This window comes from Rhinoraja longicauda, chromosome 40 (assembly GCF_053455715.1).
Source record: "Rhinoraja longicauda isolate Sanriku21f chromosome 40, sRhiLon1.1, whole genome shotgun sequence".
Taxonomy (NCBI): domain Eukaryota; kingdom Metazoa; phylum Chordata; class Chondrichthyes; order Rajiformes; family Arhynchobatidae; genus Rhinoraja; species Rhinoraja longicauda.
The window spans coordinates 7449248-7461479 of record NC_135992.1 but is presented as its reverse complement, the minus strand read 5'-3'; the positions used below and the strand labels follow the sequence as shown (position 1 = coordinate 7461479).

The 12232-nt window shown below is 51.2% G+C and overlaps 1 protein-coding gene across 1 annotated transcript in view; it reads left to right on the top strand.

Moving 5' to 3' along the window:
• LOC144611390 (voltage-dependent T-type calcium channel subunit alpha-1I-like) overlaps positions 1–12232 on the top strand; it is a 382459-nt gene that overhangs the window by 1100 nt on the left and 369127 nt on the right. The window lies entirely within an intron of this gene.

Genomic DNA, 12232 nt, shown 5'->3' with positions numbered 1-12232 from the left:
GCGTGCAGTGTCCGGGCCTACAGCGCTCCCCGGCCCTAATACGGGACAAAGGCGGTCCCGTACAGGACAAGCCAGTTTGGTCCAAAATATACGGCTGATACGGGACAGTTGGCAACCCTTGGTACAGATCCACCACCGATTTTGTTTTCCCCCGGGCGCCCTTGTTTCCAGAGGCTTGCCGGATTATCTGTGTTGCCGGAACAATTGTTTGTAAATGAGGGATAGTAACTTTACTAAGTTTTGGTAGTTTAATTAGAGAACACATTATCAATTTGAGAGGAGTAATGGATGTTGATTTTCCTCTGATAAGAAGAATTAAAATTGGTGATTTCCGACAAATCGGATATTATTCCATCTGTTCCTGTCTTCTCTTCTCCCGTTATGAAGTTGACCATTTATCCCCATGCAAACACATCAGTCACATCATAATGTGGGTGCATCCAAGGTAAATGACGCGTCCACCACCAATTTCACGGCACCCTTGGTTCCCAGAGGCTTGTTGGATTGTCCGTGTTGCTGGACCGACAGAGGTCACGGCCTCCCGAGAGGAGTCCAGCGGTACCGGAACGTTCCGCCCAAGCCCGCCGGGGGGGGGGGGGGGGGGGGGCCCGAGATACAGGGCCGCAAAGTCGGCCTAGGGAGTCGGCAACGGGAACGAATCTGTCGGCCGGAGTTCCCGAGCCCCGGATGCAAGGGGGCAGATTCCACCCACTGATGGGCCGCGGAAGTCCCGATGAGGCCGAGATCGGCCGCCTCACCTGGCCTGGGTGCCACGTTTTCAGGGGGACTTCCAGGGGTGGGGGGATTCCAAGTGTGCTCTGGTGATTTTGTCCGGATTAAAGGAGGTGCTAGACCACCACTAAAGTTTGACAAGCAAGTCAAGGCTGTGGTAAAAGCCAGCTTCATACCATAGCTAAAATCAAACCATTCTCCAATCTGACGATGTTGAAAAAAATCATCCGCGCATTCATTTCCTCCCGCCTAGACTGCTGCAACTCCCTAAACACTGGGATCAGCCAATCATCCCTGTTTCAACTGGTCAAAACGCCGCAGCGAGATTCCTGACGGGTACCCGTAAAAGGGACCACATCACCCCGATTCTGGCCTCTCTCCACTGGCTCCCAGTACGGTACAGAATCAACTTCAAGCTCCTCCTATTCACATACAAAGCCCTCAACGGGCTTGCCCCCCTCCTCCATATCAAAAATCTTCTAACCCACCACTCTATCTCCAGGTCCCTCAGGTCGGCCGACTTGGGGCTACTGACTATCCCGCGGTCTAGGCTTAAGCTCAGGGTGACCGCGCTTTTGCGGTTGCAGCTCCTAGACTGTGGAACAGCATCCCTCTCCCCATCAGAACTGCCCCCTCCATCGACTCCTTTAAGTCCAAGCTCAAACCTATTTCTACTCCCTAGCGTTTTGAGGCCCTCTGAGGGGGCGCTGTGAACTGTTTATGTATGTGCTGTTATGTTTTGCGTGCCATTGTATGTTCGTTTCTTAGTACCTGCACTGATGTACAGCACTTCGGTCAACGTGGGTTGTTTTTAAATGTGCTGTACAAATAAAATGGACGACTTGACTTGACTAGTTGCCGGAAAATCAGTGGTGAACCTGTGCTGAGGAAGTTGTGGTTTCTGGTAACCAATTTGCTGGTGGATATTGTGGTAATCTAATTACTCCAGTGTGGGCAAGTTGGGCCGAAGGGCCTGTTTCCACAGTGTATCACTCTATGACTATAGTTCAATGGTTTCTTTACTATCACGTGTACAGTCAAATACTTTAAAATACTCTGTACGTTTACCCTATCTGCTCCTCATTTTGATTCCCCAAAATGGTGCCTCTTGTCGTGGTGGTGCAGCGCTAGTTTAGCTTAGGGATACAGCACGGAAACAGGCCCTTCGGCCCGCCGAGTCTATACCGACCAGCAATGCCCGCACACGAACACTATCCTACACACAGTAGGAACAGTTTTTACACTTACATCGAGCCAATTAACCAATAAACCTCGACGTCTTTGGAGTGTGGGAGAAACTGGAGCGCCCGGAGAAAACCCACGCGGGGAGAACGTGCAAACTCCGTACAGACAGCACCCGCAGTCGGGATCGAACCTGGGTCTCCGGCGCTGTAAGCGGCGCTGTAAGCGTCGGAGACTCGGGTTCGATCCCGACTACGGGCGCCGTCTGTACGGAGTTTGTACGTTCTCCCCGTGCCCTGCGTGGGTTTTCTCCGAGATCTTCGGTTTCCTCCCACACTCCAAAGACGTGCAGGTTTGTAGGTTAATTGGCTGGGCAAATGTTTAAAAAATTGTCCCTAGTGGGTGTAGGATGGTGTTAGTGTGCGGGGATCGCTGGGCGGAGCGGACCCGGTGGGCCGAAGGGCCTGTTTCTGCGCTGTATCTCTAAATCTAAAATCTAAAAAACTCTACCGCTGCTCCACCTGTGACTCGTGCAAGGGGGGGGTCTGTGATTCCATCTGCCCCTTCCACACAACGCCCCAGGCTAGTTCCCCGCCACATTCTCTGCTCTCTCTTCCTCTGAAGCCCGTCAACTCTCGCGCATTTGAATTGAAATTAATTTCCTAATTACATGCCCACTCGGCAGGTTTATTAGAATGGATTTATTTTTCTGGAGACAGGTGCATAAATTATTCTGAGAGGCACGTTACCATTGCACTGGGTGCTAGTCCGATCTGCTTTGTTTGATAGCGCTAACGCCAGCGTTTGACAACCGCCTGACGCGCCCCAGGCAACACGATGTGACCAATCGTCTGGCCTTCGGTTCAGGTTCAGGTTTATTATTGACCGAGCGACAGTGATTGGGCTTTGTCTTGCACGCCATCCAATCTCAACAGATAATACTGTACGTGCCCTTCCATGCGAGGGGCTGCACGGTGGCGCAGCGGTAAAGTGGCTGCCTCTCAGCGCCAGAGTCAATAGACAATGGGTGCAGGAGGAGGCCATTCGGCCCTTCGAGCCAGCACCGCCATTCAATGTGATCATGGCTGATCATTCTCAATCAGTACCCGTTCCTGCCTTCTCCCCATACCCCCTGACTCCGCTATCATTAAGAGCTCTATCTAGCTCTCTCTTGAATGCATTCAAAGAACTGGCCTCCACTGCCTTCTGAGGCAGGACCTGGGATTTTGTAAACAAATCATGAGAGGAAAAGATCGGTAGATGCGGTGCTGGCTCGAAGCAAGGGCCAAACGGCCTCCTCCTGCACCTATTGTCGATGTTTCAGTGAATGGCGGTGCTGGCTTGAAGGGCCAAACAGCCTCCTAGTGCACTTATTGTCTATGTTTCTATGAATGGCGGTGTTGGCTCGAAGGGCCAAACGGCCTCCTCCTGCACCTATTGTCTATGTTTCGATGTTTCTATGAGAGAAGAGCTAATATATATATTTTTAAACTTGTTCCGTCTAAATAACGCTCGGGGGGTGGGAGTGGGTCCACCATTCGTGACCAGAGAGATTTGTATCTGATTGTTTAGCTGGTTGTTTGAGGTGGGCTCCGTGCCTCTCTCTCTCTCTCTCTACACGATTCTCTGCGCAGTGATCGATGCCCAGGCAGGTTGGCCGGGCTACACAAACACCAATCCAAACACTAATGCGACGCTGTTCATTTTAATTTTTCTTCTCTTGTCGTGTCCTCGTTAATATTCATTAGCTGCCTTTATTAATACTCGTATGTTTGGGCTGGCGCTCGGCGAATATTCATGAGGGGTGAAGGAGGGACTGTTTGAGCATCAAATGTTCTCTGTTTCGAAGGAGGGAGGACCAGGTTGTTCCTCCTGTGGGGGGGGGGGGAAACGGCGTGGCGCGTGTGTTTAGGATTGTCACGCCACCGTGGAGATATGGCGTGGAAACAGGCCCTTCGGCCCACCGAGTCCGGGCCGACCAGCCATCGCCCTACCCCGGTACACCAACACTATCCTAGTTTGGAGTTTGCACGTTCTCCCCGTGACCCGCGCGGGTTTTCTCCGAGATCTTCGGTTTCCTCCCACACTCCAAAGACGTACAAGTGTGTAGGTTAATTGGCTGGGCAAATGTAAAAATTGTCCCCAGTGGGTGTAGGATAGTGTTAGTGTGCTGGGATCGCTGGGCAGCACGGACCCGGTGGGCCGAAGGGCGCCTGTTTCCGCGCTGTGTCTCTGTATCTCTAGATCTAAAAAAAGATAATAAATCACGCATTTACAATGTTTTACCGAGGCCAATCAAGCAACAAACCTCTGGGGGGTCTCCGGTTTCCTCTCACACTGCAAAGACGTGCGGTGTGTCGGGCACAATCGGCTTCTGTAAGTTGCCCCTCGTGTGTGCGGAGCGGTTGTGAAAGTGGGGCAACATTATTGACCTGGTGTGTCGGAACAATACTGCCGATGCTGGTTTAAATCGAAGGTAGACACAAAACGCTGGAGTAACTCAGCAGGTCAGGCAGCATCTCGGGAGAGAAGGAACGGGGTGCCGTTTCGGGTCGAGACCCTTCCTCAGACTAGTATGGATGGGTGATCGGTGTTCGGCATGGACTCGGTGAGCCGGAAAGGGTCTGTCGCTACGGTATGCCACCAGACCTAAATTAATCATCCCCTCTACTCCTCCCACATTCTCCACCTCACCTACATACTAAGGGCAATGAATAGCAGCCCAGACCAGCCTGCGCGTCTTTGGAGTGTGGGAGGAAACCGGAGCACCCGGAGAAAACCCCTCGAGGGTTACATGGATAGGACGGGTTTGGAGGATAGGGGCCAAGCGCGGGCATTGGGGACTAGTGTAGCTGGGAGATGTTGGCCGGTGTGGGCAAGTTGGGCCGAAGGGCCTGTTTCCACGTTGTATCACTCTATGTGACTTTCTAGAGAGAGAGTGAGAGAGAGTGAGGAAAGAGAGAGAGAGAAAGGGAGAGAGAGGGGAATAAGAGAGGGAGAGAGAGAGAGAGAGAGAGAGAGAGAGAGAGAGAGAGGGGGGGAGAGAGAGAGAGAGAGAGAGAGAGAGAGGGGACAAAGAGAGGAAAGAGAGAGGGAGAGGAATGCAGAAAGAGAAAGGAAAGAATGAGAGGGAGAGAGAGAGAGGGGAATAAGAGAGGGAGAGAGAGAGAGAGAGAGAGAGAGAGAGAGAGAGAGAGAGAGAGAGAGAGAGGGGAATGCAGAAAGAGAAAGGAAAGAATGAGAGAGAGAGAGAGAGAGAGAGAGAGAGGGAATGAGAGAGAGGAAAGAGAGAGAGAGAGGGGGAGAGGAATGAGATAAAGAGAGAGAGAGGAAAGAGTGAGAGGGAGATTGAAAGAAAGAGAGCGAGAGACAGAAAGAGAGAGGGAGGAATAAGAGAGAGGAAAGAGAGAGAGAGAGTGCGAGGGAGATGGAATGAGAGAGAGAGAGAGAGAGAGGAGAGAGAGAGAGAGAGAGAGAGAGAGAGAGAGAAAGAGAGAGAGAGGAGAGAGAGAGAGAGAGAGAGAGAGAGAGAGAGAGAGAGAGAGAGAGGAGAGAGAGAGAGAGAGAGAGAGAGAGAGAGAGAGAGAGAGAGAGAGAGAGAGAGAGAGAGAGAGAGAGAGAGAGAGAGAGAGAGAGAGAGAGAGAGAGTGAGAGAGAGAGAGAGAGAGAGAGAGAGAGAGAGAGAGAGGAGAGAGAGAGAGAGAGAGAGAGAGAGAGGAGAGTACTCACCTCCAGGTAAGTACTCGGGCACAAGGTTTTATTGTGAGTGGGATCAGTGGCTGGGGAATGGTCATTTATCATATCTCTGGCAAGCAGTCAAGGCACTAATGTAGGTGGGCCTGCCATCCATCACGTCTAAGCAGGGCCGTGGCAGTGGTGAATGTCACGCCGCACTCACCTCTGCTCACGTCCCAGCGCGCCGATGGGGGTGGAGCGAGGCGGACCTCACTGTGCCAACTCCACCTCCAGCATCGAACACCTGCGCTCAGTCCAACCTCCACCTACCTGATCTCCCGGTGGCTCAGCACTTCAACTCCCCCTCCCACTCCCGCACTGACCTTTCCGTCCTGGGCCTCCTCCACTGTCAGAGTGAGGCCCAGCGCAAATTGGAGGAACAGCACCTCATATTTGGCTTGGGCAGCTCGCACCCCAGCGGTACGAACATTGACTTCTCCAACTTCAAGTTGCCTCTCTCTCCATCCCTCCCCCTTCCCAGTTCTCCCACCAGTCTGACTGTCCCCCTGAATACATTTTACCTCTGTGTATCCTTCATTGTCACCTTCCCCCAGCGAACAACGATCTATCCTACGCTTTCCTTGGGCTTCGTCCCCTTTGATGTCTCGTTTCCACACCTCACCGTCCTTATCTCTGGGTCTCCCTCTCACCTGACTCTCGGTGTGAACGAGGTTTGGACCTTCTCCCCGTGACCTGTGTGGGTTTTCTCCGAGATCTTCGCTTCCTTCCCACACGTACGGTTTTGTAGGTTCGGGATAAAAGTAAAATTGTCCCTAGTGTGCGTGGGATAGTATTAGTGTGCGGGGATCGCTGGTCGGCGCGGACCCGGTGGGCTGATGGGCCTGTTTCCGCGCTGTATCTCCAAATCAAAACTAAACTAATCTAAGTTAAGAGCTGCACGTTAATTAATTGGCAGATTCCTCAGAGAGCTGATGGAGTAAAGAAAGTTCATCTGTGTGTTTGCGTGTGCATTTCCATGCGATCACACGTGTACGTTTGGTTAAGTATGGTTCTGTGCCATTGTGCATAAACATAGAAAATAGGTGCAGGAGTAGGCCATTCGGCCCTTCGAGTCAGCACCGCCATAGGGTCTCGACCCGAAACGTCACCCATTCCTTCTCTCCTGAGATGCTGCCTGACCCGCTGAGTTACTCCAGCATTTTGTGAATAAATACCTTCGATTTGTACCAGCATCTGCAGTTATTTTCTTACACAATGTGATCGTGGCTGCTCATCCAAAATCAGTACCCCGTTCCTACTTTCTCCCCCCATATCCCTTGATTCCTTTAGCCCTAAGAGCTAAACCCAACTCTCTCTTGAAAACATCCAGTGAATTGGCCTCCGCTGCCTTCGGTGGCAGAGAATGCCACAGATTCACAACTCTCTGGGTGAAAAAGTGTTTCCTCATCTCAGTCCTAAATGGCCTAACCCCTTATTCTTAGACTGTGTGACCCCTGGTTCTGGACTCCCCCAACATGGGGAACATTTTTCCTGCTTCCAGCCTGTCCAATCGTGTTGGTTTGATTATGCGTATCAACACTAAACACAGCGAATGGCTCGATTGTATTCTTTTTTGACGGACTGGTGGGTTACAGTCCGGAAAATTGTAAAGTGTCCCTAGTGTGTCGGATGGGGCCTTTGTGACAAAGTTCCTTGTGAAAAAGACAATACACAATTACAATTGAGCCTTACACAGAGTGGCGCAGCGGTAAAGTTGCTGCCTCACAGCGCCAGAGAACCGGGTTCGATCCTGACTACGGGCGCTGTCTGTACGGAGTTTGTACGTTCTCCCCGTGACCTGCACGGGTTTTCTTCGGGTACATGTTTAGATTAGAAACATAGAAACATAGAAAATAGGTGGAGGAGGAGGCCATTCAGCCCTTCGAGCCAGCACCGCCATTCATTGTGATCATGGCTGATCATCCACAATCAGTAACCCGTGCCTGCCTTCTCCCCATATCCCTTGATTCCACTAGCCCCTAGAGCTCTATCTAACTCTCCCTTAAATTCATCCAGTGATTTGGCCTCCACTGCCCTCTGCGGCAGAGAACTCCACAAATCTCTGGGTGAAAAAGTTCCTTCTCACCTCAGTTTTAAATGGCCTCCCCTTTATTCTCAGACTGTGTGTGACCCCTGGTTCTGGACTCCCCCAACAATGGGAACATTTTTCCTGCATCTAGCTTGTTCAGTCCTTTTATGTTCATAAGTGATAGGATCAGAATTAGGCCATTCGGCCCATCAAGTCTACTCCGCCATTCAATCATGGCTGATCTATCTCTCCCTCCTCACCAAAGATACTAGAGGAGCAAGATAGACCGCTCGACCCTAACAACCGTAGTACGTCACGGCGGCCATTTTAGTCGGCAGAAACTTGCAGAAACATTTAAAAAGAACAATAACAAAAATCTGTGAATTGATGGATGAGATATATTCTGCATTTTAATGGTATCATCACACATACTGTTCCCCCAAAACACTGATTACACTGCGAGAGGCAGAGCGAACGGCGGGTTTTGCTTACTAAAATGGCTCCTTTGCCTACTACACTTCAGTGTAGGCGATTTCAACGGAGTGGTCCATCGTGCTCCTCTAGTATCTTTGATGCTCACCCCATCCCCCTGCCTTCTCCCCATGACCCCAGCCACCTGTGCTAATCAAGAATCTATCTATCTCTGCCTTAAAAATATCCACTGACTTGGCCTCCACAGCCTTCAGTGGCAAAGAATCCCACAGATTCACCACCCTCTGACTAAAGAAATTCCTCCTCATCTCCTTCCTAAAGGAACATCCTTTAATTCTGAGGCTGTGGCGCAGAGTGTGGGCTTTTGCGCGCGCACGTGAACACGTGTACATGTATGCAAGCGTACATCAGCCTGCTTGTACGTGCATCTGTGCGTGCGCGCACGCTCATGTGTGCGTGTGCATATGCGTCCGTGTGCATGTATGTGTGTGTGTGTGTGTGTGTGTGTGTGTGTGTGTGTGTGTGTGTGAGTGTGTGTGTGTGTGTGTATGTGTGTGTGTGTGTGTGTGTGTGTGTGTGTGTGTGTGTGTGTGTGTGTGTGTGTGTGTGTGTGTGTGTGTGTGTGTGTGTGTGCAGGAGACATTGGGGGAGGGTGGGAGCGGGACACTGTGAGGTGTGTAAACACATCCGACCACTAATGCTGCCGCAGCCCAGACTGTAGCAGGATGGACACAAAATGGTGGACTAGCTCAGCGGGTCGGGCAGCATCTCGGGAGAGAAGGAATGGGTGACGTTTCGGGTCGAGGCCCTCCGTCAGCCTGAAGAAGGGCCTCGACCTGAAACGTCACCCATCAGTCTGAAGAAGGGCCTCGACCCAAAACGTCACCCGTTCCTTCTCTCCCGAGAAGCTGCCCGACCCGCTGAGTTACTGCACCATTTTGTGTCCACCTTCGATGTACACCAGCATCTGCAGGTTTTTTGTTTCCCCCTAGAGCAAGGGGGTTGTTGCCTCTGCTTTCCCCCACCGCAGTCTCCCAGGTACCACGATTCCGAGGCTCCTTCCTTCTCCGGACGAACACAATCCTCGGCCAAGCTGGGAGGACAATGGAGCCTGACGAGATGCCTTTAGACCCCTGCGTAAAGTCAATGGACGTAGTGGGGGGGGTGGGGGGGGGGTGGGGGAGAGTCTTGGGAAGTGGTTCTGAGGCAGCGGAAAGGCAGCAAAGGCCTTCTCCCCACAGGTGTGCTGCTCGCCAACTTACATCACCACCTCTTTCAACAGAAACGCTAACAATCTAGTCCCCTCGGCGGGGAGTCTTTTAACGGTAGCCATGGTAACCACACCTCAACGAGATTTTACGTCTCGGCACCGGGACCGGCTTTCTTTAATGCAGGGAACGTGTTCCCAATGTTGGGGGGAAGTCCAGAACAAGGGGCCACAGTTTAAGAATAAGGGGTAGGCCATTTAGAACTGAGATGAGGAAAAACTTTTTCAGTCAGAGAGTTGTGAATCTGTGGAATTCTCTGCCTCAGAAGGCAGTGGAGGCCAATTCTCTGAATGCATTCAAGAGAGAGCTGGATAGAGCTCTTAAGGATAGCGGAGTCAGGGGGTATGGGGAGAAGGCAGGAACGGGGGTACTGATTGAGAATGATCAGCCATGATCACATTGAATGGCAGTGCTGGCTCGAAGGGCCAAATGGCCTCCTTCTGCACCTATTGTCTATTGTCTAAACCTCAACATCAGCGGGGAAAAAAAAAAGATTTAAACAAAAAAGATAAAAATAACCCAGCACCATTTGAGTTCCTTCCATTTTAGTTTTATTATCACGTGTACCGAGGTACAGTGAACAGCTTTTGTTGCGTGCTATCCAGTCAGTGGAAAGACAACACTTGATTACAATCGAGCCTTACGCTGGGCGGCACGGTGGCGCAGTGGTAGAGTTGCTGCCTTACAGTGCCAGAGACCCGGGTTCGATCCCGACTACGGGCGCTGTCTGTACGGAGTTTGTACGTTCTCCCCGTGACCTGCGTGGGTTTTCTCCGGGTACATGTTTAGATTAGAAACATAGAAAATAGGTGCAGGAGGAGGCCATTCAGCCCTTCGAGCCAGCACAGCCATTCATTGTGATCATGGCTGATCATCCACAATCAGTAACCCGTGCCTGCCTTCTCCCCATACCCCTTGATTCCGCTAGCCCCTAGAGCTCTATCTAACTCTCTCTTAAATTCATCCAGTGATTTGTCCTCCACTGCCCTCTGCGTCAGAAAATTCCACAAATCCACAAATCTCTGGGTGAAAAAGTTCCTTCTCACCTCAGTTTTAGATTTTAGATTTAGAGATACAGTGCGGAAACAGGCCCTTCGGCCCACCGGGTCCGCGCCGCCCAGCGATCCCCGCACACTAACACTATCCTACACACACTAGGGACAATTTAAAAAAAAACATTTGCCCAACCAATTAACCTACAAACCTGTACGTCTTTGGAGTGTGGGAGGAAACCGAAGAACTCGGAGAAAACCCACGCTGGTCACGGGGAGAACGTACAAACTCCGTACAGACGGCGCCCGTAGTCAGGATCGAACCTGAGTCTCCGGCGCTGCATTCGCTGTAAGGCGGCAACTCTACCGCTGCGCCACCGTGCCGCCCTAAATGGCCTCCCCTTTATTCTAAGACTGTGTGGACTCCCCCAACATTGGGAACATTTTTCCTGCATCCAGCTTGTCCAGTCCTTTTATATAGATTATATATTAGGTTTAGTTTACTTTAGTTTAGGGATACAGCTTCGAAACAGGCCCTTCGGCCCAGCGAGTATCCGCTGACCATAGTACATGAGTTCTATCCTACTCGTGTGGGATAAGTTGCAGAAGCCAATTAACCTACAAACCTGCACGTCTTTGGAATGTGGGAGGAAACGGGAGAAAACTTATGGGACGGCCATGTACAAACAATGTACAAACTCTGTACAGGGACAACGTAGAAACTCTGTACAGGGACAACGTACAAACTCTGTACAGGGACAACGTACAAACTCTGTACAGGGACAACGTACAAACTCTGTACAGGGACAACGTACAAACTCTGTACGTTGACAACGTACAAACTCTGTACAGGGACAACGTACAAACTCTGTACAGGGACAACGTACAAACTCTGTACAGAGACAACGTACAAACTCTGTACAGGGACAACGTACAAACTCTGTACAGGGACAACGTACAAACTCTGTACAGGGACAACGTACAAACTCTGTACAGGGACAACGTACAAACTCTGTACAGGGACAACGCACAAACTCTGTACAGGGGACAACGTACAAACTCTGTACAGGGACAATGCACAAACTCTGTACAGGGACAACGTACAAACTCTGTACAGGGACAACGCACAAACTCTGTACAGGGACAACGTTACAAACTCTGTACAGGGACAATGCACAAACTCTGTACAGGGACAACGTTACAAACTCTGTACAGGGACAATGCACAAACTCTGTACAGGGACAACGTACAAACTCTGTACAGGGACAACGTACAAACTCTGTACAGGGACAACGTACAAACTCTGTACAGGGGCAACGTACAAACTCTGTACAGGGACAACGTTACAAGCTCTGTACCCAAGAGGGCAGTAATTTGCTGTTCCTCCAATTTGCGCTGGGCCTCACTCTGGCAATGGAGAACGCCCAGGACAGAAAGGTCAGTGTGGGAATGGGAAGGAGAGTTGGAATGGTTGGCCACTGGGAGACCCGGTAGGGCGGTCACGGTGGCGCAGCGGCAGAGTTGCTGCCTCGCAGCGAATGCAGCGCCGGAGACCCCGGGTTCGATCCCGACCGCGTGCGCCGTCTGTGCGGAGTTTGTACGTTCTCCCCGCGACGATGTCCTCCGAGATCTTCGGTTTCCTCCCACGCTCCAAAGACGTGCGGTTGGTAAATGTAAAAATTGTCCCCAGTGTGTGTAGAATGGTGTTAATGTGTGTGTGTGTGTGCGGGGATCTCTGGTCGGCACAGACTCGGTGGGCCGAAGGGCCTGTTTCCCCACTGCAACTCTAAACTAAAAACTACAGTAAAACAAAGGTTAGGATCCAGGGATTTCTAACCCAACTTTCCAAGGTTTAAGATTGC